Genomic DNA, 12,797 nt, shown 5'->3' on the forward strand with positions numbered 1-12,797 from the left:
ACTAAATTATATCAAAATCCAGTGGAGAGGGGAGAGAGAAATATTAAACAGAATCAAAGACCAGAATAAACAAAGATACTGATTTATTATGCCAAGGATTTACTGTACCATTCCCCTTATAAATAAGAATTCATACTGAAAGCTTATTTTCTCAGCAGTAAGATATCAAGATATAGGGTAAGTTTTCCCATTAAATCCTTAACTGAAATTTTTCTTAAAATCCTTAAGTAGAATCTTTCTTTACTCTTACCACTACTTTAAAAAACTAACCTTGGCCCCAGTCCTAGTCACAGAGATCAGTAGTAATAAAGCAAAACAGCTCAAATTTTCTTCTTTGAAACCCTAGTGCCTAACTGTAAAATACAAGGCAGTTGGCTCATGTGCAAACTCACTGGTGAACAAAATGAATTATTTCTAAGAAATCTATAAAGAAAATAAGCAAATTAAATTTCTTCAGATTTTAGGAACACATATTTCTTTCTTTTTATGATATATTTACATAAAATTATCTAAAACAGGAGAGTGATTATACACATTTTCTATGTCAAAAAGGCATATGACTCTTATTAACACAGCATGGTCAAAAATACACAGCAGATTGAATCCTTACCACTCCCATTTACTGGCAAGCTATTTGCCTCTCTGATTCTCAATCTTCCTACCTATAAACTGAACTAATGCTTCTTCATAAGTTTTTGATTGGCTGAAAACAAGAATGAATAAAAGGTAATTAGCACAATGTATGGCTCAGTAAGTATTAATACCCTTCAGTCTTGAAAGTAAAACAGCTGTATAAAATCATGAAATCTGGGACACCTGGGTGGCTCAGCAGTTGAGCATCTGCCTTCAGCTCAGGGAGTGATCCCAGGATCCAGGATCGAGTCCCACATCAGGCTCCTTGCAGGAAGCCTGCTTCTCCCTTTGCCTAGGTCTCTGCCTCTCTCTCTCTCTCTCTGTGTCATGAATAAATAAATAAAATCTTAAATAAAATAATGAAAATCAGTTCTATAAACACGCAAAGTTACAGAACTAAAAAGCAGTATACCAGTTTGACTACAACCTTTAAATGTCATTTTTGAAAAGGCTGCATTAGAGCTCTCCTACTTGCCACAGCCAAAGTCCTGATGCAGCTGTAGGCCAATGAAAAGAATACATAAAGAGCAATACAATCTCTTCCTCCTTGGGATTTAAAACAAGAGTCCCAGGTTTCTTTCTCCAAGGCACTGCCCTTGGCCAGGAAACCTTGGTTGCTTCTCCTCGTTGTCAATGTCATAATTCTAATAGTGAAAAGGAGTAGGGTGGAGAAAAATAAACAGCTTCTGAGTTTCTCAATGGCAGCAGTGATGAGGGAGACAAGTACCCTGGTACTCCACTCCATTTTTCCCTTAAAAACAAGAGTTCACTACAGGAAAGCAGGATTCAAAATAAAGTGTCACAGGGACACCTGGGTGGCTCAGCGGTTGAGTGTCTGCCTTCAGTTCAGGTCATGATCCCCGGGGTCCTGGGATCGAGTCCCACATCAGGCTCTCTGCAGGGATGCTGCGTCTCCCTCTGCCTATGGCTCTGCCTCTCTCTGTGTGTCTCTCATGAACTAAATAAATAAAACCTTTTAAAAAAATGTCCTCTTCAAAAGAAAGAAAGAATTACATGCATGGCCAGCTGAGCTAGACTCCAATTCTTCCATGTACGAAGACATTAGTATAGATACTGGGGTGCCTGGATGGCTCAGTTGATGGAGCATGCAACTCTTTATCTCAGGGTTGTGAGGCCAAACCTCACCTAGTACATAGAGATTACTTAATTTAAAAAAAAAAAAATGTTTTTTTTTTTGAGAGTCCACAGGAAACCAAGATTCAAACTAAAGTATTAAATATATGACCAGCTGAGCTGGACTCCAAATATAAATATTAATGCCTCTGATGCTCGTATCTGTATAAAAGGACACCAACCAAGAAAACCATCATATTGCCTTTTTTTTTTTTTTTCAATCTTAATTGGTTGCAGTATCCTTGATAATAGGCTTAGAGACAGTAGATACTGGTTTCTCATCTGTATCACTCAATAAACAAAATTCTTAAAATTACAATGTCTCCATTATTCATATATACTATACTCTGGAAAACTAAAATACAATATGTCAAAAAGCTCTGCCAAATTAAAAAAATAACAAAAAGTTTTTAAAAAGCTCTGCTAAAAATAAAAGCATGCAACTGCTATCTCAATTTCCACTTAGGTTGCTTTAAAATTTTTAAAACAGAATTCTGGGGCCAGCAATTATCTCAGAGAGCAGCCCCGGTGGCGCAGCGGTTTGGCGCCACCTGCAGCCCAGGGTGTGATCCTGGAGACCCGGGATCGAGTCCCACATTGGGCTCCTTGCATGGAGCCTGCTTCTCCCTCTGCCTGTGTCTCTGCCTCTGAGTGTGTGTGTGTGTCTCTCATGAATAAATAAATGGAATCTTTAAGAAAAAAAAAAAAAGAAATTATCTCAGAGGTGGTTTGGTTCAGATCCAACTTTTACAAAAGGTTATAAGGCATAAGGAAGCTAAGCAACCTGGTCAAAATTATTTGACAGAGCCAGGATTGGAATCCGGCCATTGAATTCTAACCAAGTGTAATTTTCACCATTTCATGGTTTTTGTTTTTGTTTTTAACTTTGCATCGAAAATCAATAAGTATTAAGATGAGATTTTTTCCTTAAATAAATTAATTAAAATTGTTAGGAGCCTATTTTTTAAGTGTATAAACTAATTGCACATACCAAACATAAAAATAACCAATGTCCTCCTTCTAGACCTTTGGATATTCAAAAAGCTAATTGTCTATCATACCGAATACAGTCAACTCAATTACAATACTTAAAAGATTATCTACTTCAAGGATTACTCACAATACATTTTAAAATCCTACATTTGGGGGGCTGTCTGGGTGGCTCAGCGGTTTAGCGCCCCCTTAAGTCCAGGGCTTGATCCTAGAGACCTGGGATGGAGTCCCACATCCGGCTCTGCCTCTCTCTTTCTGATAAATAAATAAATAAATAAAATCTTAAAATCTTACATTTGATTCCTCCAGCTATCCAATACTTAAAAAAGGGTATTTTCCTCAGTCATCAAAAGGGCCCTTAGAAAGTGGAAAACAACTTAAACATTATTCTAAATACCAAAATTAACCGGCTGTATCTATAGAGATACACAACATATCCGAAACAAAGAGACACTGGTATTGATCATGGTACTGATTGTCTATATTAGCAACCATGATCAATAACTAGTGTTTTGGGAATCCCTGGGTGGCTCAGTGGTTTAGCGCCTGCCTTTGGCCCAGGGCGTGATCCTGGAGTCCCGGAATCGAGTCCCACCTCAGACTCCCTGCATGGAGCCTGCTTCTCCCTCTGCTTGTGTCTCTGCCTCTCTCTCTCTCTCTCTGTGTGTGTGTCTTTCATGAATAAATAAATAAAATCTTAAAAAAATATATCTAGTGTTTTGAAAGGTACCCTCATTGTTTGCATTGTGCATTTCATTTTAACCGGTATTTACAGAGCACAAATCAACTCGGTGAAAGTTGAACAGTAAGTACCAAGGACAAGCAGGGTAAGGGACCTCCGCCCTGGCAAGATAGCTTTAAGATTGCTGGAAGAGAACAGCATGAGTAACCACAAGGAGGAAGAAATAAATTTTTCACTAGAAAGTTAGACCAGATCATGTAGAGATTAAAGAACAAGATGAGAAACCAAAGTTTCCATGTTCACCCCAATCACAAGAGTAATAGTATTTGAGATTTCTCATCCTGAATTTCTTTTCTTTTCTTTCTTTCTCTTTTTTTTTTTTTTGGAATTTTGGGCCTTATTAACTGAGGAATATTTGTTGAGACATTTGTTTGTTCAGCATTTGTTGAACTTGCTGATCAAGTTTTGTAGAACAAGAACCCACATTCAGCTTCAAACAGGGTGAATCCTGAGGTAATTTCTATCAGGGACATGATGCAAGAATCTGGATATTGCCTAATTATTCAACAAAATTCATCAGGAAAGGCCCTAAGAAACAAAATTTTAAATAAACCTAAAGAAGCTATAGGTTATAGAATCCAAATCTATTATACCACTAGTCATACTACCTTTAACATATTCCTTAAAGCAAATGTCTCATCAATTCTTTCAATTCTTACAGAAGTCCAGAATCTCCTTCAAACAAAACTATCAGAAATATTTGCATATTAGATCCCAATCTATTAACCATACTAACCATACTACTTTTGACAAACTCCTTAAAGCACTATCTCAGCATTTTTTTCTATTCTTTCCCTTTTCTCAGCATGATTGTTTTTAAATTCAATTTGCCAACATACAACTCTCAACGCTCATGTGTTTATCGATTCTTTATTTTTTTATTTTTTTTTAAGATTTTATTTATTTATTCATGGGAGACAGAGAGAGAGGCAGAGACACAGGCAGAGGGACAGAGAGAGAGAGGCAGAGAGAGAGGCAGAGACACAGGCAGAGACACAGGCCGGGAGCCTGACGTGGGACTCGATCCCAGGTCCCCAGGATCACGCCCCGAGCTGCAGGGGGCACTAAGCCGCTGTGCCACCAGGGCTGCCCTGTTTATCAATTCTTTAGAAAAAGTCCAGAATCTCCTTCAGACAGAATTGACTATCAGAAATATTTGCATTTAATCTCCCTCTTCCCCCCTTTTTAGCCAAGATAATAATAGTAGGTGGTTGACGTTCATGTTCACCCAGGGACTTAATAGCCTTAATAAAAGGCTTAGATGGGAGCACTTACTTACGCAGTTGTGTAAACGTACATTATCCAATTTAAGAGTTTAGTGGACACTCAGCATCTCAAGAGGTTCTGTCTCCCAGAAACCAGAATAATGGTTCAATGGGTCATGTTCGTATTTTCCTCCCCCTTCTTTCTTCCTCTCCCTGTCTCCCTGCTCCTGTCTCTGTCTCGATATTGTAAAATAATTGCCAACCGAGACCACTTCCCAGCACCAACCACAACGAAGTCTACCTCTGTTCGCTGAGTTACCATTTGCGAAATGCAACAAGGAAGTACCGACTCAGAAACAGAAAGAGAAAAAAAAAAAAAGAGAGAGAGAGAGAGAGAAAAGAAACAGAAAATGCTCATTTCACAGCAAGCATTTCTCCCTTAAGGGAAGACAATAGCACACCTGACACGAACTTTCTCTAAGTGACAAGGGTTGCCGGCTTAACCCGGGTGCAGGAGAGCAGGATTCGCAGGCCTAGTTTGGCGGGAGCGCGCGGAGGGAGGTGGTGGGGATGGGAGGTGGTGGGGGTGGTGGGGGTGGTGGGGGCGGTGGGTGCATCAGCAGGAAGCCGGTGGGTGCACCCCTCTTCTCAGAGGGCACCTCCCTCACCCCATCCATCGACCTGCCTGCCTAGGCGAGGCTGGACCCTGCTGAGGTCTGGGGGTCTGCACCCACCTAGTGTGCAGGACCCAGACCTGCACGCCTGCACCCCGCCAAGAGCCTTCCACCTCCACCTACCCCGCAAAGAACGCCCGGGTGCCCTGCTGCGAGTGGAGTGGGAAAGGGGGGACCCCATGCCTCAGGCTGCAACTGGAAGCGCCCCTCCACCGGCGCCCGCCCACCGTGAGGCTCCCCCTCGCGCTTCTCCCCGCAGGGTAGGGCAGGCGGAGCCCCGAGCCCTATCTCGGGACCCGCCCCAGCCTCCCGCCGCGCTGACCCGCGCCCACCGCCCGCCCCCGGCCTCACCTAGCGGGGGCTCGGCGCTCCGGGCTCAGCCTGCTGCGCGCGCGCAGGGCGGGAACCCGCCTCTCCAGCCCCCCGCCCGCGGTTGCGCTCCGCGCCTCCGCGGCCCGCGCGCTCCCGCCTCTCCGCTGCCGTGGCGACAGTCCCCGCCCCCTCGCCCGCCGCTGATTGGCCCTCGGAGCACCTCGGGCGTTGCCGATTGGCGGGGGCGCAGACGAGGCCGCGCCCGCTGGCGGAGAGACCGGCGGCGTGGAAGCCGAGCGCGGAGGAGCCTGACCCGAGAGAGACGTGGCGCTCGGCGGCGCAGGCGGGGAGGCCGCGCCCCTTCCTTCCCGAGCTTTCGTGCAGAAGCCTGCGAAGCCGAATTGGGGCGGGTGAGGTGCTGACCCCGGATCAGGACGGAGACCCAGGGCTCGCCTCCCCCTTGGCGGCTGGCCTGCGCCGGAGACGGGCTGTCAGGCCCACTTTCGCCTGCAGGCCTCGCTGGAGGTGACACCCCGGCCTCCTCCAGGGCGAGAACCTCTCTCTTACCCGCGTCCTCACCACCCGCGGTTATGCAGGGCCCTAGGCCCCTGAGCTCGATTGCTCTTTATTCCCGGTTCTCTCACCCCGCCCTGCGCACACATCTTTTCTGCTCTGCAGCCTCCCCTCGTAGAACTGAGACATCTACTCCACTCCCCCCACACACACACTTTAAAGGTGGGGAAACTGAGCCTCAAAGATATAAGGAGTTCGTGGTTCGAGGGTTAGAGAAGCTCTTGGAGCCTCGAGGCTGATTGCAAACCATATCTGCCAAATAATAGTACCGCTCTGAGCCTTCGTTTTCTAGTTTGCAAAAAAAAAAAAAAAAAAAAATGGTATCTACCTCTGAGTTGTTAGTGAAGATTAGAGGAGTTTAACGTTGCAGAAAATCAATACAGAACCTGCTGCATATAGGTTAATCATGGTTGCTCCCCTTTACCAGGAAATAAAGGCAGGTAGTAACAGACTGCACCACTTTGGCTCCAATTTGGGGCCAGACTTCCTATGTTGCAAAACCGGATTCAGCTTATACTTACCTAAGCGCTTTGTTCCACAGGTTACTCGTCTGTAAAATGAGGATGATGATCGTACCCTTCTCCCTACAGCGTAAGTTAGTAGAAAAGTGACCGGCACATACTATGTGCTCAATAAATGCTAGCCATTCTTACCTTAGTGGCTGAGCGAGGACGATAATTCAAGTCTAGGAGTTGCAAGACCAGCAAACTTTGCCCTTACACACTCATCATCGGCATGCTTAAAACAGTGCCTCAAACCTTTTTAAGGTTCAGTTAGAGACGCCCATTTTCTTTAAATCAAAATCTTAAACTCTCTCTCTCTCATCACCAAAGTCTTAGAATGTGGTGACTCTGCTTCTGCTGAAGGTTTATAATAGCAGAGGCAAATGTAAGGAAAATAATCATGTTCTGTTCCGATGGATAGATTGAAGAGCAAAAACACTGGAATAAGAAAGAATATGTGAGAGGTTCTGGTGTAGAAGCAAGAATTTCATTTTGAGAAACATGGGAAATATGATTAGGTATCGGTTATGTATCATTAGGAATCAATATCAGTGTCAGATCAGAAGACAATACCACATCCCAACACTGGAAAACACTTAAGTGTAAATACATCCTCTACATTTTTATTACCCATTATCTACCAGAGGGCCAAACACATAATGCCTGATCCAGACACTAAGATTTGAGATAGACCCTTTAGGGGGATACCTTGAAAGATCTGGTAATAATGTATCCAGATTATTTATATAATCCAATGGAGATGAATAATGGAAAATAAGAAAATTGGATTAGTCCAACAATAAAAGGAAAAGGATAATGTACGCTAGCTTGGTGACTGAGATGTCAGCATTATTCTTAGCAATATTCTGGCATGAACAAAAAAGAATTAAGGAAGACAGGGCAAACAAAGATTAAACAGCAAGATCCAAGGTTAGGAGAAGTTGCTGAGAAAAATATTTCAGAATGTCATGTTCCTATAAAGCAGGCAACAGTATCTCTTATAGTAATAAAGATTGTTTTGTGGTAGAGAAAAATAGAAATGTTGATAACAAGCCCTGGAAACACACTATGACCTGAGGGACTAATAAGGAAATGTTACTTAATAGGTAACCCAAAACGTGGGGGGTTGAGCACTGATGGAAAATCCGATGGGGAGGAGCATTGGAGAGCAATGGAGAACATACTACTATTACATTGCATGAGGTTTTGGAGTCAGAACTGGGTCCCCATCCTGTCTGGATTAAAAAACCAGCTCTACCTTTATTAAGGTAAGTTACTGGCAAGTTTCTTAACCTCTCTCTACAGCATGGTCTCCCCATCTCTAATATGGAGACAATAATAGTTTCCCTTCTTAGAGTTGTGAGGATTAAGTAAGTTTATACTTGTAAAGCAGAGCAATGCCTGGCATACAGTAATGGCTGTATTGTTTGACGAAATAGTGGTTTCAGTTTCTCCATCTGTGTCCTGGGATTATAATGCTGGATTTACTATAAGGATTCAAATGATGTGTATAAAATGTTGAAGAGGAGATGCCCAATAGATATTATTTCTCTTCCCCTCCACTACCCCCAACCCCCAGCCTATTACCTTCGAATCCCTTTCTGATTACCAATAGCTGCTGCCATCAAGGGGCTATTGCTCAACCCGATCTATGCAAGGATAAAATATGTTTTCTTGATTTCCCTTGGCTCAGATGAGAAGCTCAAAGTGCATTTACCAGAAGGCAGGAGAAAATAAAAGGGAAACAACTCCAGAGAACAAGCTGAGGTGAAGCCTACCCCCATGGTACATCTCTTGGTACTTCAGGCAGAAAAAAATGATGTCAGGAGATTCTGGCTTCCTAATACTTCAGTTTTCCCCCTTCTCACTCCTTCTAGGAACCTACAGAACACCAACTGGCCAAGTTCTTCATTGTCTTCAGAAGATGGGAGAGGGAGGCAGGAGTATTTACTGACAAGAGACAGTAAGTAATCAGAAACAAGAAAACTCAACAGTACAATCTCTATGGGAGCCAAGACTTACTCATTTTACTAAGGTCTAGGTCAGAGGTCAGCAAACTATGGTCCTTGGACCAAATCAACCAACTGCCCATTTTTTGTGAATAGTTTTATTTGAACACAGCTATACTCAACAGTCACACTCACTTGTTTGTGTATTGTCCCTGGTTGCTGTTGTACTACAATGGCAGGGTTGAGTGGTGGTAACAGAGACTGTTTGGCCCTCAAAGCTAAAAATATTTATTACCTAGCTCTGTACAGGAAAATAAAAATTGCTAACCTCTGATTTAGAAAATTTTGTTAGAAGCATCTTTTCAGTATCCTCAGTGTAAAAATTTTCACTTTCATCAAATCCTCTAACCCATTGTTTCTTAGACCTTAATATACATACAGATCACCTGGGGATTTTGTTAAAAGGCAGATTCTGATTCAGTAGATCCACAGTGAGTCCTGAGATTCTGCATTTCTAACAAACTCTAGGGGATACCAGTTGTCTCTAGATCAACTTGATTTCATCAGGTTTTTTCTTTTTTTTTTCATTATTGAAACTTAATTGACAAATAATATTGTATTACTTTCAGGTGTACAACATAATGCTTCAAAATTATGTATTCAATATGTATATATTGTGAAATGATCACCACAATAAGTCTAGTTAACATCCGTCAACACACATCGTTACAAATTTTTTTTCTTGTGATGAGACTTTTTAATTTCTTAAGATTTACTCTCTAGCAGTGCACCTGGGTGCGTCAGTTAAGCATCCGACGCTTGATTTCTACTCAGGGTCATAGGATGGAGCTCCACACTCAGTGAGAAGTCTGCTTGAGACTCTCTCTCTCCCCCTCTACCTGCCCATCTCGCCCCCACCTTCACTCTCAAGTGAGTGCACATGAGTTCTCTCTTGTATGCACCATTCTCTCTTAAATAAATAAATCTTTAAAAAAAAAAGATTTACTCTCTAAGCAACTTTCAAAAATGTAATACAGTATTTTTTAACAATAGCCATCATACTATACATCCCTAGGATTTGTTTATTTGATAACTGGAAGTTTGTACCTTTTGACGACCTTCACCTATTTCACCCACTCCACACCCCTGAATCTGGTAACCACCAATCTGTTCTATGTGTTTGTTTTTGTTTTTATTTTTATAGATTCGACATATATGTGAGATCACGTGGTATTTGTCTTTCTCTGACTTATTTCACTTTGCATCTTACCTTCAAGATTCATCCACACTGTTGCAAATGGCAGGATTTTTTTTTTTTTAAAGATTTTATTTATTCACTTGAGAGAGAAAGAGAGCATGAGCAGAGTGAGTGAAGACACAGACACCCCGCTCATCCCCACTGAGCAGGGAGCCTGATATGGGGCTCAACCCCAGGATTCCAGAATCATGACTTGAGCTGAAGGCAGATGCTTAACTGACCGAGCCACCCAGGTGCCCCTGGATTTTCTTATTTTTATAGCTAAATAATATTCCATTGCATATAGATACCACAACTTCTTTATCCATTCATCCATCAATAGATACTTATGTTGTTTCCGTGTCTTAGTTATTTTAAGTAATGCTTCAGAGAATATGAAGATGCAGGTAGCTTTACAAGTTAGTGTTTTCATTCCTTGAGATAAATACCCAGTAGCGGAATTGCTAGATTGAATGGTAGTTCTATTTTTAACCTTTTAAGGAACTTCCCTATTATTTCCTCCATATTATTGGTGGATGCACCAATTTACATTCCTACCAACAGTGCACAAGGGAAAAGAGTTCCCTTTTCTCTAAATCCTCTCCTTTTGTTATCTGTCTTTTTGATAATAGCTATTTTTTTTGATAATAGCTATTTTAACAGGTGTATCAATGAAGTATTCTCTCATTGTGGTTTTGATTTGCATTTCTCTGATGACTAGTAATATTGAGCATTATTTCATGTGTCTGCTGCCCATGTGAATATCTTTTTCAGAAAAATGTCTATTCAGGTCTTTTGCCCATTTTTAAATTGGGTGTTTTTAAAGTAATCTCTGTACCCAGCATGGGACTTGAAGTTATGAGCCTAAGATCAAGAGTTACATGCTCTACCGACTGAGCCAGCCAGGTGCACCTTTTTCTTTTGCTACTGAGGTGTATGAGTTATTTATATATTTGGTTATTAACTCCTTATCAGATATATGATTTGCAAATACTTTCTCTCATTCCATAGATTGCCTTTTCATTTTGTTGATGGGTTTCTTTTGCTGTGCAGAAACTTTTTAGTTTGATGCAGTCTCATTTGTTTATTTTTGTGTTTCTTGCCTTTGTTTTTGGTGTCAATTCCAAAAAGGCATCACTAAGACTGATGTTAAGGAGCTTACGACCTATGTGGAGGTTCTTCTAGGAGTTTTATGTCAGGTTTACATTCATGTTTTAACCTATTTTGAATTGATTTTTGTTTATAAGATAGTGGTCCAGTTTTTCTTTTGCTTGTTGCTGTCCAGTTTTTCCAACACCATTTATTGAAGAATCTGTCCTTTCCTATTGTGCATTCTTGGCCCCTTTGTTGTAAATTAATTATTGGCCATATATGCATGGGCTTATTTCTAAGTGTTCTGCTCCCTTGAGCCATTATGTCTGTTTTAATGCTAATACCATACTGTTTTGATTACTATAGCTTTGTGATATTGTTTGAAATCAGGAAGTGTGAAGCCTCTGGCTTTGTTATTTTTTTTCAAGATTGCCTTGGCTATTTGGGGTCTTTTATGGTTACATATAAATTTTAGGAAGAAAATTTTAGGATTATTTTTTCTATTTCTGTAAAAAAAAAAAAAAGCTACTTGAATTTGCATTGAATATGTCAATTGCTTTGGGTTATATGGACATTTTAATAATATTTGTTTTTCCAATCCAGGAGCATGGCATATATTTTAATTTATTTGTGTCTTCTTCAATTTCTTCAATTGATGTCTAAGTTTTCAGTATATAGGCATTTCACCTCCTTGGTTAAATTTATTTTCTGGTATTTTATTATTTTTGGAATGGAATTTTAAGTGGTACTGTTTTCTTAATTTTTCTTTCCCATTGGTTTTTATTATCAGTTCTTTCTTGTTATCTCTTTCCTCATTATCTAGCTTAATTTCTCTGGTTCATCAGTAAAATAAGTCCTAGGTAAACATCAACTTCTTTGTCTTTCTTTCCCTGTATTGCTCTCGCCTAAACAAAACAAAACAAAACAAAACAAACAAACAAAAAAACCAAACAAGCAAAAAAAAAAAAAAAAACAAAACAGCCCTGGACAAAACCAAAATATTCCTTTGTCTTATCTCTACCAATGTACTTCTATGTTGCTGGACAAATATCATTAGACCTCTGTCTCTAAATTCATGGTCACCAACCTCAGACAGACCCTAACCACTGCCTAGCAATCCTCCAATATTTCTCTAACATATTCTCTCTTGCACACTTTCGAAGGCCATTCCATACTCCTTGCTCTTTAGACCTTCCATTCTTCCTTCCCTCTTATTTTTACCTGACCCTCATTCAGCTTTGTTGAGAACCACCTTGTACAAGTTAAGGAAATCTTGTTTTAAAGCAGGGTTTCTCAACAGCAGCACTGTTGATACTTTGGGTCAAATATGTTTTGTTGTGGGGGATTATCCAGTGCATTAGAGATGTTACCAAAATCCCCGGTATCTACTACACTCTAGATGCCAAAAATACCCACCCTCAGTTGTGTCAACCAAAAATATCTCCAGACATTGGTAGATATTCTTCAAGGGGCAAAATTTCCCTAGATGAGAACCATTGGTTTATAGCAACAGAAACTAATTCTAGCTAACTTTAAGAAAAGGGGGACTTATTGAGAGGATAAGTGAATAACTCGTAGATAGACTAAGCAGGGAAGCAATCCCAGAGGCAAGAGATCTTGGGCCTTTTTCTAGAAGGGATAATAGATTATCTCCTTTTGCCTTTGGATATTCCTAATTAAGTTGAAAAGTTTCAGCAGAGGGCAGCCCCAGTGGCTCAGTGGTTTAGCGCCACCTTCAGTCCAGGGCGTG

The 12,797-nt window shown here is 41.0% G+C and overlaps 2 protein-coding genes across 7 annotated transcripts in view; one reads left to right on the top strand and one right to left on the bottom strand.

Moving 5' to 3' along the window:
* Positions 1–5,871, bottom strand: part of NUCB2 (nucleobindin 2) — a 49,716-nt gene extending 43,845 nt beyond the window's left edge. For all 6 annotated transcript variants that reach the window (XM_072793902.1, XM_072793901.1, XM_072793899.1 and 3 more), the window contains exon 1: positions 5,733–5,871. The gene's annotated coding sequence lies outside the window, so the exon portion shown is untranslated. The remainder of the gene's footprint in view (positions 1–5,732) is intronic.
* A 106-nt stretch (positions 5,872–5,977) lies between these two features.
* Positions 5,978–12,797, top strand: part of PIK3C2A (phosphatidylinositol-4-phosphate 3-kinase catalytic subunit type 2 alpha) — a 173,745-nt gene continuing 166,925 nt past the window's right edge. The window contains exons 1-4 of the mRNA XM_072793894.1: positions 5,978–6,103; positions 6,808–6,857; positions 7,876–8,037; positions 8,647–8,732. The gene's annotated coding sequence lies outside the window, so the exon portion shown is untranslated. The remainder of the gene's footprint in view (positions 6,104–6,807; positions 6,858–7,875; positions 8,038–8,646; positions 8,733–12,797) is intronic.

This window comes from Canis lupus, chromosome 23 (genome assembly GCF_048164855.1).
Source record: "Canis lupus baileyi chromosome 23, mCanLup2.hap1, whole genome shotgun sequence".
In the NCBI taxonomy this organism is placed as follows: Eukaryota; Metazoa; Chordata; class Mammalia; order Carnivora; family Canidae; genus Canis; species Canis lupus.